The 14735-nt window shown below is 37.9% G+C and overlaps 1 long non-coding RNA gene across 1 annotated transcript; it reads right to left on the bottom strand.

Annotated features, from left to right (window-relative positions):
- Window positions 1–2457: 2457 nt before the first annotated feature.
- LOC104421316 lies at window positions 2458–5359 on the bottom strand. The gene is made up of 2 exons (XR_720971.3): window positions 5188–5359; window positions 2458–2960 (listed from the first exon to the last, which is right to left on the bottom strand). It is a non-coding gene; the product is annotated as an uncharacterized LOC104421316 (long non-coding RNA).
- Window positions 5360–14735: the final 9376 nt, after the last annotated feature.

Raw genomic sequence — 14735 nt, 5'->3', positions numbered from 1 at the left:
CTCGAGTGCACTATGGGCTAGATTAGGTCACGTGTAATGAGTTCCGAAGTCTGAATTGAATGTACTTTTTTTCTTGCATCATCCGTTTCTCTTTTTCTTTTCGTGTTCATCTTTGTTGTGATCCGAGTTTACAGCCACATGTACCGCAAATATCATTGCTCCATTCACAGGGTGAACCGGGCTTGGTGGCATTTTGGTGAATGGCGGTGGCTGTCGATGATGGCCACGATTCGGCAAGGATCAGGAAGTTGCCGGGGATGGGGGGTTTAGCCGGTGTCGCCGGTTCACGCTGATGGCTGGCGAAGATGAAGGGTGGCGGTGGCGGTGGCTGTGGCGGTGGCCACGGGTGATAGCCGTGTAATGGCTGGACACGACCTGTGATGGTGCCTGAGTTATTTTAATTAAGCTTGAATTCTTTTAGTGCTTGAAGTTGAAGTAGCAGATATTCCCGGTCCACTGGGAAGAGGGGATTTTGCGTTGGTTCTGGGAATGGCCCTGTGAGCGGTTTGTGTAAAAGGAGAGATTAGCGAGAGAAAAAATGGGGATAGCAAGTGTGAGCATTTTCTTAATTGGAAGCGGCCTGAGAGTATTAGGTTTTGGCTAGATTAGGCTTTAGCAAATTTGGGTTGAGCTTCAGCCTTGTAGAATTTGGGCTTGGTTGGCTCTAGACTATTGGAGAGGGCCTGATGCGAGAGGCCCGATTGTGTCCATGAGTCCAGCTTCTTGAGACCAGTTGCAGCCCATTGTTCGGACCGGGCCCTAGGGCACGGCCCGGGTCCCTTTTTCGAAAAAATATGATTTTTTTTATTTTCCTAAAAATTAGAATAAAAGGACCAGAAATTATATTTTGAGTAACTTTCTTTTAAAATGAGCGGAAACTGTGATAAAAAATTTCTTTACCCAAAATTGAATAAGCTCTTAAGGCTTTACAATAAGGTTGAATAATCTTAAGAATAAATGATAAGTCACTGTTTGTGCATTTCCACTTCAATTATTATGTGACCAAAATGACACTAATTGGATAATTATTGTAATAAAGATCATGACTCTAGATTTTCTAGTTACGTAGGAAGTGATGCATACTCATATATCTCACTTAGTAAGCTAGTGGCGCTTTCTTATTTGAAAACCCTCATAAAGTCAATTTGACCTATCATCAATCATTCCGATGACGCACAGGGTAAAGGATTCAGAGAGCCTACGCCTAATTGAGTGCTTTAGGCACGCCTTAAGGTAATATCCCTAAACATATATCTTTTCCTCTCCAAGTGGAAAAAGATAGGTTGCGACAATTGAAACAAGAAAAACCGCGAAGAAAAGCAATAGAGTTAATAGCAATCTCGCTTTGTGAGGTCAGATGTTGATTAGACAAACAGATTCTTGATTGTTATTCACATGAGAAATCACTATTCGCACTCAACTCTATACCTCAAGAGAAGATGCTAATTTGGTACTGATGTCTTACTAAGGAGGAGTCGGCCTTTCATAATCTAGTATCATGCCCTCCACAAGAATCTAGTAATAATCAACTCAGTATTACGGGCAACATGCAATCTTCCATTAAATTCTTTTTGTTAGGCTAGATAATTCAATTGTAAAATCTAGTCGTTATTCTCTAATAGATGGAAACTATAAACGGATTTCGGAGTGGAATTAATTGTGTTTCCACATTTTCATGTTCCTCAAACACAAGTCTTGGCTAAAGAAAACAAAACAACTACTAAAAGATGAAAATAAACAGGAACTCTTAATAAATGTGACAACTGCATGATTTCATCCATCTGCCAAATAGGAGAAAGTGCTCCATATAAACTACAGCAGAACTATGAGTGTCCAATCTCCATATATCGCAGTAGTAGTCTAGCCACCCTAGATCAATAAGCGTCATAGGCATCAAATGCAAACAGGCAATGCGGAAGCATTCTGCCCCATAAATCACTTCATAACGGTCAGCACCACATCCGCAAAATGGATGAGGAAGGGAAAATAGGCAGAAAAAGTAACTTATGTTGTTGGTGCCTCCCAAGCAGACAATTCTAACCTTTTTGATATGATAAGGATGACACATAATTTTAGGATGCGTTTGTTTGTGTTTCTGTTCAAAAATTGTTCTAAGGAACAGAAATAGAAAAAAACTATTTCTGTTCCAGGAAACAATTTTTGAACAAAAGAACGCGTTTGGTAACTGCACAAAATTTCTGTTCCTAGAATAGAAAAAGAATGTAAAACACATTTAGAAGCGTACACAATTTCTGTTTCGAAATAGAAAAAAAAGAAACACGTTTAGAATCGTAAAAAATTTATATTCCAAATTTATCAAAAAGTGTTTTTTTTTAATAAAGTGTAAACTTGGTATTGAATTCTCATTCTCATGAAATACTCATCAATTTAATTTTGTTCATGGTGAGTGAAGACAAACATTCTGAATATGGTCATATGTGCATACTTGGAAGAAAATTTTGTAAGTAAAGTTTGTACAATAAGAGCCTGCAAAAAGAAGAATGTCTTTATAGATCTCTACATAGACCATTTCATATATGACATCACAATAATGAAGTAATATAGTTCATTGTTATTTAACTTCATCACATTGACATGTTTGACTGAGCGACGCCACAAATTTCAAGTCATCTGCCCTTAGCGCGAAAGCCTCCACTTTGGAGAGGGTTTTGACTGAGTGGATCAATGATGGTAAGATAATGCTAGGGGCTTGGGTCCAGGGCCCATGTGAGCAATTCTTCACCACATAAATCTCCCGGACTGATGCGGCACGAGTTGAAGAACCCGGTGCGGCCCCCATTGGTAGTGTAAGAGTCGAGGTGGCCTCGGATGATGAAGAGCATCTCATTGACCGGGTCACCTTCACGAACTAAGAACATTCCTTCAATGCACAAGGTGGGTTTGAGCCTTTCACAAATCGCATCGAGTGTCCTTTCATCCATCTGATCAAACAGATGTACCTGCATATGCCAAAAAAGAAAAATAAGTATGACCAAACAACCATCAATTGCAATGAAAACCTCGCTTGTTCAAATTATATACTATAGAATCATTAATCTTTGCTCATCTAATATCTTCTTGCAGGATGTCTTGAGACTGATAAAGTGGTTGCTTACTTTATGAACCACTTGAGGACAACATAGGTAAGTTGCAGCTCAAATCTGATTGAGTTTGGTACTGCAATTTTCCTGCGCTCAGCAAGTTATGCGGTTCTCGAACATATTCAAGACAATTTTTTTTATGGCAGGTCTTATCACAAGTATAGCAATTCCAAGATTGCTTCTTACCTTCACACACAGAAAGAAGTTCTTAAAAGTGGCTCCAGTCCTTCAGTGTTTCCTTTCTAAGTTTCTCAACTATAGTCCTCTCTATCAAAAGAGATAGCTCTCATGGTGATTTTGGATGAGCTCATAATTCCTCAGCATAGTCCAAAGAAATTTACCGCCGGATTGCTCGCTCAAGCGAGCAGAGCGCCACCAATTTTAGTAAAATTTGAGGAGGTAGAGAGCAAATTGATTCCGCAAAGTAGTAACAAGGCATTTGAGCAAGCAAGATATACAAAAGATACAGAAAAATTGAATCCTCTTTATTTCCAGAGCATCATTATCTTCGCGAAATGAAGAACCAGCTCAAATATGAAACAACTACTTCTGTTGTTCACATCAAACAAATCATGGAATTAAACATTTAGCATAAAAATCAAGAATCATGTTTGAACAGAAATCTAAGATGGCCTTCTGAAGCTCTGAAACTTTTTGCTTGTGCTCGAAAATTACAAGAATAAATTATCGCTTGGATATCTTTTTGGGTCATTTTTCAAGAGTGGGCACAGATTAGTCAATCAATATTGATATCGTCAGTGATGGAGGACGAGCATAACAGCGACGCAATCACAGCAACTCTGCTCGCTCGAGTGAGCAAAGCAGAGTAGCGATGCTCGAGCCGAGCGTTGCTGCTCTGCTCGCAATGCTCGCTTGAGCGAGCACATCACCGACACTCACTCGAGTGAGCAAAGCATCGCTACTCTGCTCGCCATGCTCGCTCGAGCGAGCAAAGTAGCAAAACAGAGCAGCGATGCTCGCTCGAGTGAGCTGAGTGTTGCTGCTCTGCTCGCAAGGCTTGCTCGAGCAAGCACAACAGCGACGCTCTGCTCGAACTCGGCATTCCAGCAATCAAGTATGACACTTACTATAGTATACAAAAAAAAAAAAAAAAAAAGAAGTAAAGAGAAGGCTTAGAATTTCTGGCAAAAATAGATGGACCACTTGTGTCATTTCATTAAAACATGAGTATAGTGTTTTTCGTGTTGCCTTGAGCTTAAAAATAGAAGTAAATCTTGTGTAATTTGGACCAGACTATGCACACACCGCATCTTCCGCCTTTCTACTTCATCCTTGACACCCTATAAATATATTTATAGAAATAAAGTTTCCTGAACTCATGGAAACAGAGCATGGCAAGGTCAACGAGGTTATGGGGTGAGCATTGTCACTACAGAAGGTAAGAAGACGCAAATACTGAGAACAAAATTGGTAAATAATGAAAACAACAGTGTCTGAAACTTATGTTACGAAAAGCATAGATGATGCTTAATTAAATTACGGTAGTTGGATGCCAAAACATGTATCATCCCACAAAGTTCCACCTTCGATAGAAAACCAGAAATTCCTATGTAATATCCCAACCAAGCACAAGTTCTTACATTGTCACCAGGTAATCGATTATAAACGTCGCTGCTCTGCTCGCCATGCTCACCAGCCAAGCACAAGTTCTTACATTGTAACCAAGTAATCGATTATAAGCGTTGTTGCTCTGCTCGCGAGGCTCTTTTGAGCAAGCACAACAGCAACGCTCGCTCGAGCAAGCAGAGCGTCACTGCTCTGGTCGTGACACTCACTTGAGCGAGCAAAGTAGCGACGCTCGCTCGAGCGAGCAGACGCTGCCGCAGATCTAGGCGAGCAACGATGCCGCAGATCTAGGTGAGCGTCTGCGAGACGCTCACTCGAGGCTCGAGCGTGAGGGCTCGCTCGAGCAAGCATCTCGCAGATCTGGGCAAGCGCTGGCTCAAGCGAGTCGTTGCGCTCGAGCCCTGAGTAGCTGTTGCCCAAATCTGCGAGGGGTGGCTCTCACCGAAGCCCTCATCAAACAGTGAAGGAGGAGCAATAGCCGATGAAGGATGAAACTTACCTCAAATCATAAGCTTCAGCCGGTGAAGGAGCAGCAGCTGTCGGCGCCGAAGAGAATGATGAGTTGGGAGGCGCCGGAGAGGATGACGATAGAGAACCTGTGAGAGACGCTGGAAAAGGAGGGACTTGAGACAGAGAGAGGGCGCAGGTGAACAATAGCGGGCACGAAAGCAAGAAACAAAAAAGAAACAAGTTTTTGTGTTTTTATTCTTTTGGGCTTTCAAAAAGTGTTTCTGGAACAAAAAAAAAATAACTTTTTTTGTTTCTTATTTCTGTTCAATTTTGTTAAAAAAAAAAAAAAAAAGATTTTTAATAAAAATACAAACAAACGTGTTTTTGTTCTTTTTTGTTACGAGAATAAAAAATATAATTTTTGTTTATAAACAGAAAAAGAAGAAGAAGAACACAACCATGTATGCCCTTAGTGTTCGACTTACCAACCAGGTAATTCATGATGTACAAAAGTTGATCATAAGGTCATGGGTGCATCCAATCAATAATCATTTTGTCCTCAAACACAAGACCTAGAGCGAAAATTATTTTATTTCACCTCCTATAACTTTCTATTCTTCTTAAACCAGCTCTAATATTCCTACTTTCAAAGTGAAGTGTGCTACATGCAAATTTCACTCACAACTTATTGGAATTACTGTGCCTTTAGAATTTTCTTACGGAAACCAATTTTACTCCATATTACTTCGGTCGACTGAGGCAATAAAACATTAGAGCAAATGCCCTTTGTTTTACTGGATAGTTTCTATTCATTTTATCCATGCCCTTTGGTTATATTGCACGTACTAGTGCCCTAACAGATCTATGAAATTGGTTAAAACTCAATATTAAGTTAAAACAAAGAGAGCTTTTCCAAGGTAATCTCTTTGGACCTCTTTTGTTAATGGTTACCAAGATACCGTGGGTGGAAGAACTGCCATGACTCTAGGGGAGTAATTTCTTCATAAGGAACTTTCGTAAGTAAATGGAATCTAAAGGTGATCAATGAGTTGGCTCGATTGAGCCTTTGGATTAGGTCAAACATATAGCGTTGACCCCGCCCTTGAACGGAAAAATATATAATAAACTTGTAGACTGAATGTGCTTGTTTAGGCGTTATGATTATAAGGCCTTACTTGTACCCACCCATAGATGCCCTTGGCCACTTGTGGCTTGGGCTAGGCTGGGTGGGCCAAAGACTACCAAGTCCATAATTAGGTTAAATGGACACCAAATGAAAGCTATTATTATAATATAAATTTTGAAAGTTTTTATATCGTAAATCTTTATACAATCGGTTCATGTATAGTGGAAATTTGTTGGTAAATCATAAACCCAACATGTCATGTTATGTCACGTCACGTCATATCGGGTAACATATATCAATCCTTGACCATGATGCCTTGTGATGTCAAAAGGGGTGAAAATGAGCTGTCCATCCTCTTGCATAAAATCATTTTTTTTTTTTATCTAATTTTATAGGTTGCCTCTTTTTTCTTTCTGGCCAGATTCAGACGCTGTCTTTGAATCATCGATTTTCCCCTTTAAATGTCAACTTAGTATAAGCTTATTAAAATATCATTTTTATGTGGAAAAGAATTGGGAAGACGAGGAAGTATTGGGTTGATCAGCTGTCACCATTGCAACGTCGGTCAATATCAAAGCATTCAAATCAAACCTGAGAAGGCGTTAGGCAACAATAATCTAATTAAGACAAGTGTTAATCAATCAAATGCCAACATCAAAGTTGTTGGAATAAAATACGCGAAAACGACCGAATTTTACAATTTACGTCAACGCGAAATCATTAAAGAAATAGATAAGAAATAATAAGAACATTAGAAATTTACGTGATTTGATCTGAATATTGGTACCTACGTCCATATGAAGAGCCCACATCAAATAATCTACTATAATAGGAGAGTCAGAGTTTACATTACTCATACACTCGAGTATTTTCACACCTAGATTTAACCCAAAATCCAAAGTATTATTCACTTGAATATAAATTTATGATACAAAATTATTGCGCATTCAAGTTCGAAACAAAAATGCATGCTGTCTTTAGCTAGATGGGTGCGGCTCCTACGTGCAGCTCCTTTTCTTTTTCTGATTACGTAGGGCTTCAGCGGCACCATCCTTCTCCTGTAGGGCTACACGTTTTTTATATGTGTGCCCAAAAAGTCAAAAGTTTGACCTTGAGCCACCTCCTTTTACTTCACGTGGGAGAGAGATGCTGCAGAGGCTCCTTTCCTTTTTATTTCCATCGGCTAAAAGAAGAAACCCCATGGCGTGGAATATTGTGTGCGTGTGCCCAAAGGTCAACAATTTGACCTGGGCTCACCACTTCTTCAACGTGAACAACTTTCGTAGAAGGATGAAATGCTTCTTTTATCTTTTATTTCCTCTTTTGTCTTGTTCACATCAGATAGAAAATGTCCAAGAAAGAAAATTATTTATTCTTTCTTCATCCGAGTTGAAATTTACTTGAGAAAATTTTATCGACAAATTCGGTTTAACAAATCATTATTCGAATTCAAACTTGAGACATTAATTTAACAAAAGTGGTCAATGTTGAAATTTCCATGATCAATTTAATATATAATGATATTATGTCAATGTTCCATGTCAAGTCTCCCTATATTTGCTCCAAACAGAGCTTGGCCGTAAAAAACTCAAGAGGCTCTCCCTACTTTTATCATTTCAATTCTAAATCTTTTTTATTGTGTTAAATAAATCTTAAACCTTTTTCACGTTTTGTAATTAAGTTCATTATAAAAAAATTACTGATGTGAACGACAATTGTCCTAAATGACTCGACCAGCACTAACGTAATATTTTTTTAAATATTCTTTTTAATCTTTTTAATTTAATTTTATTTTTCCTTTTCTTTTTTGCCTCTTCTTGTAGCTGGTCACTGCATCTTGACCATGGGTGACAATTGGCTAGAAGCGAGGGCCAAGAAGGCTGACCTCGCTGTTGTTGGGCGAGGCTCGCCCAGCCACTCGCCGATCTTCAAGGTCCAACATCCTGTTAGAGGAAGAAGAAGCAGAGGAAAAAACAGAAAGAAAGAGAAAGAAATAATTAATAAATAAGAATTGAAGAAAATGAAAATATTATTAAAAATTATCTACGTCGGCACTAGTTACGTCGTATAGGACACGGATTATGATACCTAAATTTTGCTCTTTTTATTTAGGACTCAATCATGTAGAAAACTAGGATTAATTTCTAACCCCTTCATGCTGCTCATGCCCTCCGCAAAAAAAGGAGGAGTAATGTGTTGAAACTAAAAGAATAAACAAGCTTTGAAGGATTTGGTAAGGAGAGAGTGTAAACACACAAATAGAGATTATAGTACTTAAAATGCCTTGCAAAGGCATTTATATGCTTCTAAAGCTATCTCACTCTCTCTAAAAATAAACTAACGTAAGTACATATAATTATACACATCTCCACCGCCTGGACTCCACCGCCACTGACTTCAACATGCAAGAAGTGAAGCTGAACTTTTCTTCTCGTTGCCGTCTTCAGTGTGAACAAAAGTTGCCAGCCGCAAGTTGCAACTTGCTTCCTGCTCTTGAAGACTCCAGCAGCTACTATAATATTATTATAATGTGTGCCCCTTCTTTTTTGATCAGCTTGTGGCTTCTTCAAGAATACTCTTCTTTGGCGGTTAAAGGAGTGGCGCCGCAGCACGCTTTCCTTCGGCGCTTTGCAAACTGTCGTACTCTTGCTTTCACACACTTAGCCGAAAAACAATTAAAAGACAAATGAGCTCAATTTTACTATTTTCTAACATGATGGAGGTACAACAGATTGCAGCGTGATCCGTGATCCCAGCGTCGAGGATCAGGTTTGACCGACAAGCTGGCAGCGACAAAAGCCATGCGCGCTTGCCGGTCACCTTTAAGAGGGAGAGGAGAGGGCTTGTTCATGGGGGTTTTTTGGCCGAGAGAGAGAGCGATAGAGAGAGAGAGAGAGAGAGGGAGATCGAGAGAGATCTGGCCGTTGCCCGAGGTCCACCCATTGCTCATCGCCCAAACTAGGTAAGTCTTCCGAATTGTAGGAGCCCCATTTGGGAGGTGTCAAGCTGGAGCTTGCAACCGACTAGTTCGCGCGGGCTCTGGTCCTACCGATCCTTCATGGATGTTTCCGTGTGTGCTGGCATGTTCGGTTTGGAACCAAGGCTCGCGTTTGAGTCTCGATCAAGGAAAAAATCTATTGTTTCTTTTGTGCACGACATATGCTTGATAAAATGCCCAGGCTAGATGCCCGTATTTGGTCTTCTTTGTGTCCAATGCTTGTTGTTATTTTGTTTGCACTTAGTATAATCAGTTGTTTCGGCATCGAAGTCGAACCTCGCTTGCTGATTCTAGTCTAATTTCGTGTCTCTAATAAATATGAAGCTTTCATTTAGCCAACGCCCTTCGTGTATTCGACATAGGGGTGTGCAAAATACCGGGATCCACCCGGACCGCCCGGAACCGAACCGGAACCGCCCGGAACCGGCGGGTCTTGAGGAATGGTCCGGTTCGGTTCCAATAAATTGGAACCGGTGGGTACGGTTCGGTTCCCGGTTCCGTGGGCGGATCCGCCCACCCGGACCGGACCGAAACCTTTTTAATATTAAAAAAAAATTACTAAGAGAAACCCTACATCTCATCTCACTCTCTAGGGAATCTTTACCTTTGGTCAAAGAAAATTTAACCATCTATGGTTATTTGCAAGTAGGAAATGGGAGAATGTTGCATTCCATTTGTTTGCGTTTTTTTTTTATCTACAAGATACATTTATAATTACAACAAATAAATATTTGTTCCACGTACTTAAATTTGATTTTTCTTTCTTTGGCTTGCTTTGATGTCACGTAATTATTTTTTTTGTTGAAAACCAAAAAAATTTCGTGTCAAAATCGGTTCCATGGATCCACCCGGGAACCGGACCGGACCGACGGTCCGGTTCCCGGGTGGATCCACGCAACAAACGGGTGGATCCCGGTTCCAATTTTTCGGAACCGGTCCTTAGCAGACGGTTCCCGGTTCTAGGTCGAGAACCGCCCGCCCGGACCATGCACACCCCTAATTCGACAAAATGTTTGGCAGAAAGACATACATATGTTCTTAGTATTTCGTCGTTTCTGGATTCTTGGCTTGTCAAATGAGAGTTTTAATAGGTTCCCGCTGCTACCCTCAGTTTCATATGTTCTTGTTTCAATGTTTTTGTATGTACGGCATGTTTCCAGATAACCATTTCTTAACTCGTGAACTTGAAAGATGATGTTTGTTGTCGTGAATGGTAGTCGCAGGGTAGACGGGCATAGTTTGCAAGAAGCTTAAATTATTTTAATTAATCTTAGTTTCTTTTAATGCTTTGAATCGTTAATGTTTTTGTATTTTTGGATATTAAAGAAATAGTTTGGTGTGTTTTGGCCTTATGGGGACCTTCGATCTCGTTGAAGGAGGGGAAAGGACAGAGTGAGGAAAAGACAAAAGAGAAAAACAAAAAAAAAAGAATAAAAAAATGCAGAAAAAGCAAAAAAATAGAGAAATGAAAAACAAAAGTTGGCTTCGGGAAGGAGTTGTCGAGCAAAAGGTGCAGGGAATAGGACAAATTAGGGAAAAGAAAGAAGGAATATAAAATTTAAAAAAATAAAAAAATAGAAAAAGTTACTTCTTTTCATCCGACTGGGTCGGATCCGGTTTTGGGTCGGGTCAGCGATTAGGATCGGTTTACTCGGTCTGAACCGGCTTCCTCGAATATAATAATATTAAATATTAAAAAATATTAAATAAAAATTTAAAATTAAAAAATTTCCGAAATATGAAAAAAACTAAAAAATTTCCCGAAAATTCAAAAAAATTTAGAAAATATTAAGAATTTGGATTTTTTTGCTTTTAAAAAATTTAAAATTATTTAAAAAAAGAGGAAAATTCAAAAATTTTAAAAATATTCAAAAATTGGAAAATTTTTAAAAAATTCATAGTAATTAGAAAAATAATAAAAAAATCCAAAAAAATTAAAAAAAATTTAGATTTTTTTTTAAATTCGAAAATTCAATTTTTTTGAAAACCGAAAAAAAATTCTAAAAGAAAAAAATTGAAAGTCCTTGTAAAGGTTAAAATTAACCTTTTAGATTATTTACTCCTAAAAAGTGGAAGTCTTTCGAATTTAATATTATGCTCAAGGTTAACCAAATCCTTAGGGCTCTACTTTAGGTTTCAATTGTCCTTAGAACAAACCCTCTTGATTGCGCAATATTGATACGTTGATTTTAGCTTCCCTTTAATTTAGTTAGGATTAGTATTTATCTTTTTGGTAGCGTTAAGTCTTTGGTATCCCATGAAACGTATTTAATGCTTTCCTTGGTTGCCGATTGTTACATTAATGATTATGCACCAGCATGATCGCCTTGCATATTAGGGAATATGTATAAAATCAATCCAGACTAACTGATAAAAATATCTTCTTTTTTTTCCCTTTTAAAATGAACAAGATTAGGTACCAAAAGTGTATTAATTGGTTAATTGACCCCGGATTCTTTAATTGCGCAAAAAATGATGTATACTCTCATAATTTATTTGGTTTCTAATCAACCTTAATAAGTTAGTAGCGACTTCTTTTTTAGAAAATTCTTTTAGAAAATTCTTTTAGAGTCAATTTGAAACACGACATCATGCACGGTACTGGTTTGGGAGGGTTTACGTTTAAATCATGGGCTGTTAGGCCCTTTTTTAAGCAATAGTCCTAAATCTATTTCCTCACCTAAGGGGTGGGTCACGACAGTAGCTAGCGCCCATGTCAACAATTTTCTATCAAAATTGACTTGATGGACTCAATTGGCAAAACATAAAAATATTTATAACTCAATTGGCACAATTAACAGATTTATGACTAAATTGGTAAAAACACAATAGATTTATAAATTTTGAACAATTTTTTCCCATGTCATCCGAGATCATGACGTTACATGAGTAAATGGTAAGGTCATGACTTCTAATTTGAGTTAGTGGCGAATTTTTCAACCGGAGAAAAAGCTTCCAAGTGCTTTCTCTACGGAAAGGTGTTGAGAGTTGTTGCTGGTAAAGTCAGAGAGAAATGATGGGCCTATTTGAAGATGCACTCTTATCAAGAACGAAAGAATAAAAGCGTGAGCTAATCCTTTGAAAACATCTAATTGATTGATATACTTAATTGGGAAGAGAAGGAAGTTTCCAGGATTAAGACATAATTTTAGATCAGTTTGAACTGGAATTCTGTCCATTGCTAGAAATATCGTAAAGTTAGAATGAGCGATAAGATCAACCACAACGCATTTCCCAAGATTTACATTTTGTTTTTCTTTATGATAAGAGGGGTAGAGTAGATATTATTTAATAAATTCTTATTTTATGCACAAAAAAAAAAAAGTTAGGTTATCGACCATTCATATATGCATAGTTATGAATAGAGAAAAGTATACCAAAAATGCTAAAATTTATACACGAATAATTATGTTTAGATCTTTCAATCCCAAATGTCTTTTTCAAAAAGTGCCCTGATGAAGTCCTTTTGACGAACATAATACTTGAGGTGCAATGATTCCAACATATTCCAACATAAAAGCTTCGTTTAAGTTCACAAAGAAAGGGAGAAAAAGTTAAGAAAATAGAACTCTAGCCTAAACTTGTTTCCTATTTATCAAGATTGACAAAACATGATTTTGGCAACTCAAGTGGTGGCCCATGTTAGGATTTGGCACACTATCACAAAGAAAAAAAAAATGAAAGCAAGAAAGAGAATTCGAGATATAAAGTTTTCGTCTTGGTTAATCCTTAAAATAGGGCTACATTCAGTGGGGGATTTCGAATTTCACTATAATTAACACATCACCCCTCTCTATGTTACATCCCTAAATTATTAGAAAAAAAGATTATATGTACTCAACAGTTGTTAATGGGCCCAAGCTCAAATTACTAATAAAGCATGGGCTTAAACTATAAAGGCCCTTTGACGGCTTGGAGGCGTTGCCCCGCAACCCTAGTCAAGACGGCTCCCAGATTCCCATTTGTTCACCTAGGAGTGAGACTCTCGTGTCTTCCTATTGGTAAGGAGTATAAATCACACCCGAATGGCCCAAACCGAACTTTGCCATGCTAGGCTAGGCCTAGGAAAGTCATCAATCAAAATTTTCTTCAGAAAATATATATATCCTTATACTTTCACCACATTTCTAATCAAACTTTTTGTAGTTTCAATTTTCTTAATCTCTAATTACATATAATATCTAACCACATATAATATCTAACCAAGTCCCCACGAGTTAAAATCCAACAAACGTGGCTATTAGAGGTCGCTGGTGTCTGTGACTAAGATTAAATATTGCCCAAGTGAACATCGATTGTGGATAGTAAGAAGGCAGGAGCATACAGGTATTATTCGTATCATAGTAAGAAGGCAGGAGCATACAGGTATTATTCGTATCTTTGTTGTGAAAAAACTATTTCTCACACCTTGCCAAAAAAAAAAAAAAATCTATTTCTCACAAAATGACGTTATACCAATTAACCTTTCTGCAGCTAATAAAATTGATTACGAAATGATTCCAGATTTAAACCACACATGCATCAATTTCTCACGCCAATATCCGAATAAAATAATGATAATAATAATCTCCAAAGATCCAAGACAAAACCATGAGACGATGGTTTTCTTACCAAAAGTAAATTACGTAGAAGCCAAATGTATTGTCATAAATAAATCAAAACCAATAATAACTCAGCAAATCAGCCGTCCATCTTATTTTGGGAAAAGTTTATCCCCTTGAAATTCACTATTCTCGATCCATATAATCCCTTTCTTTAGTGTATGGACGAGTGAGTGGGGGGCGACTGGAGAGAGAAGACGAAGACAATGTGAAGAAGGGGCATTGCATTCAGACCAAAAATATGGTTTAGCAATGAAAGGTTCTCTTTGAGTTGATGTCAGAACATCACTTTTGCTGTTTGGTCTAGATAAATGCTTGTTCTGTAGGTTGACTGTAACCTATTTTAGTCCCAAATTGTCAATTTGGAGCGTGGAAAGGTATCCGACGTCGTTTCTACACGCTTGACTCACCATTTTCCGAGTCATGTTGGATATTTTGTATTAAATTAATTCTATGCCGGATTTTCAAGTAAGGGAAGTCATCGAGGTCATTCAAGTGAACTTTTTTTTCCCTTCAAATGGGACTTACTTGATCACCCAAATAGTAACGGCATTGTTATTGCTATTTTCCCAAACCTTAAATCCAACTTTATTCATTAAGTGACAATTATATAGAACAAGTCACACAAGCTAGATGATCCATCCAGAAATTAATGCACAAGAATATATATGATACAGGGCATTCTCATTTTTTCTTCATTTAATAAATAATTTTTAGATAAGGCATTTGAAGATAATTTAGATATTAGAGACTTTGTCTTATCAACAGTAAAATTGGAATATATTTGTTGCTCCTCGTGCATTTATAGTGGATGAAATGAAAGGGAGAAGCGCAACTCTCCTTGCAATTTGATAAATAAAATCAATTATTGT

Source organism: Eucalyptus grandis, chromosome 10 (genome assembly GCF_016545825.1).
Source record: "Eucalyptus grandis isolate ANBG69807.140 chromosome 10, ASM1654582v1, whole genome shotgun sequence".
Lineage (NCBI taxonomy): Eukaryota > Viridiplantae > Streptophyta > Magnoliopsida > Myrtales > Myrtaceae > Eucalyptus > Eucalyptus grandis.
The sequence above is the reverse complement of the archived record's forward strand: the minus strand, read 5'-3'. Positions and strand labels throughout refer to the sequence as shown.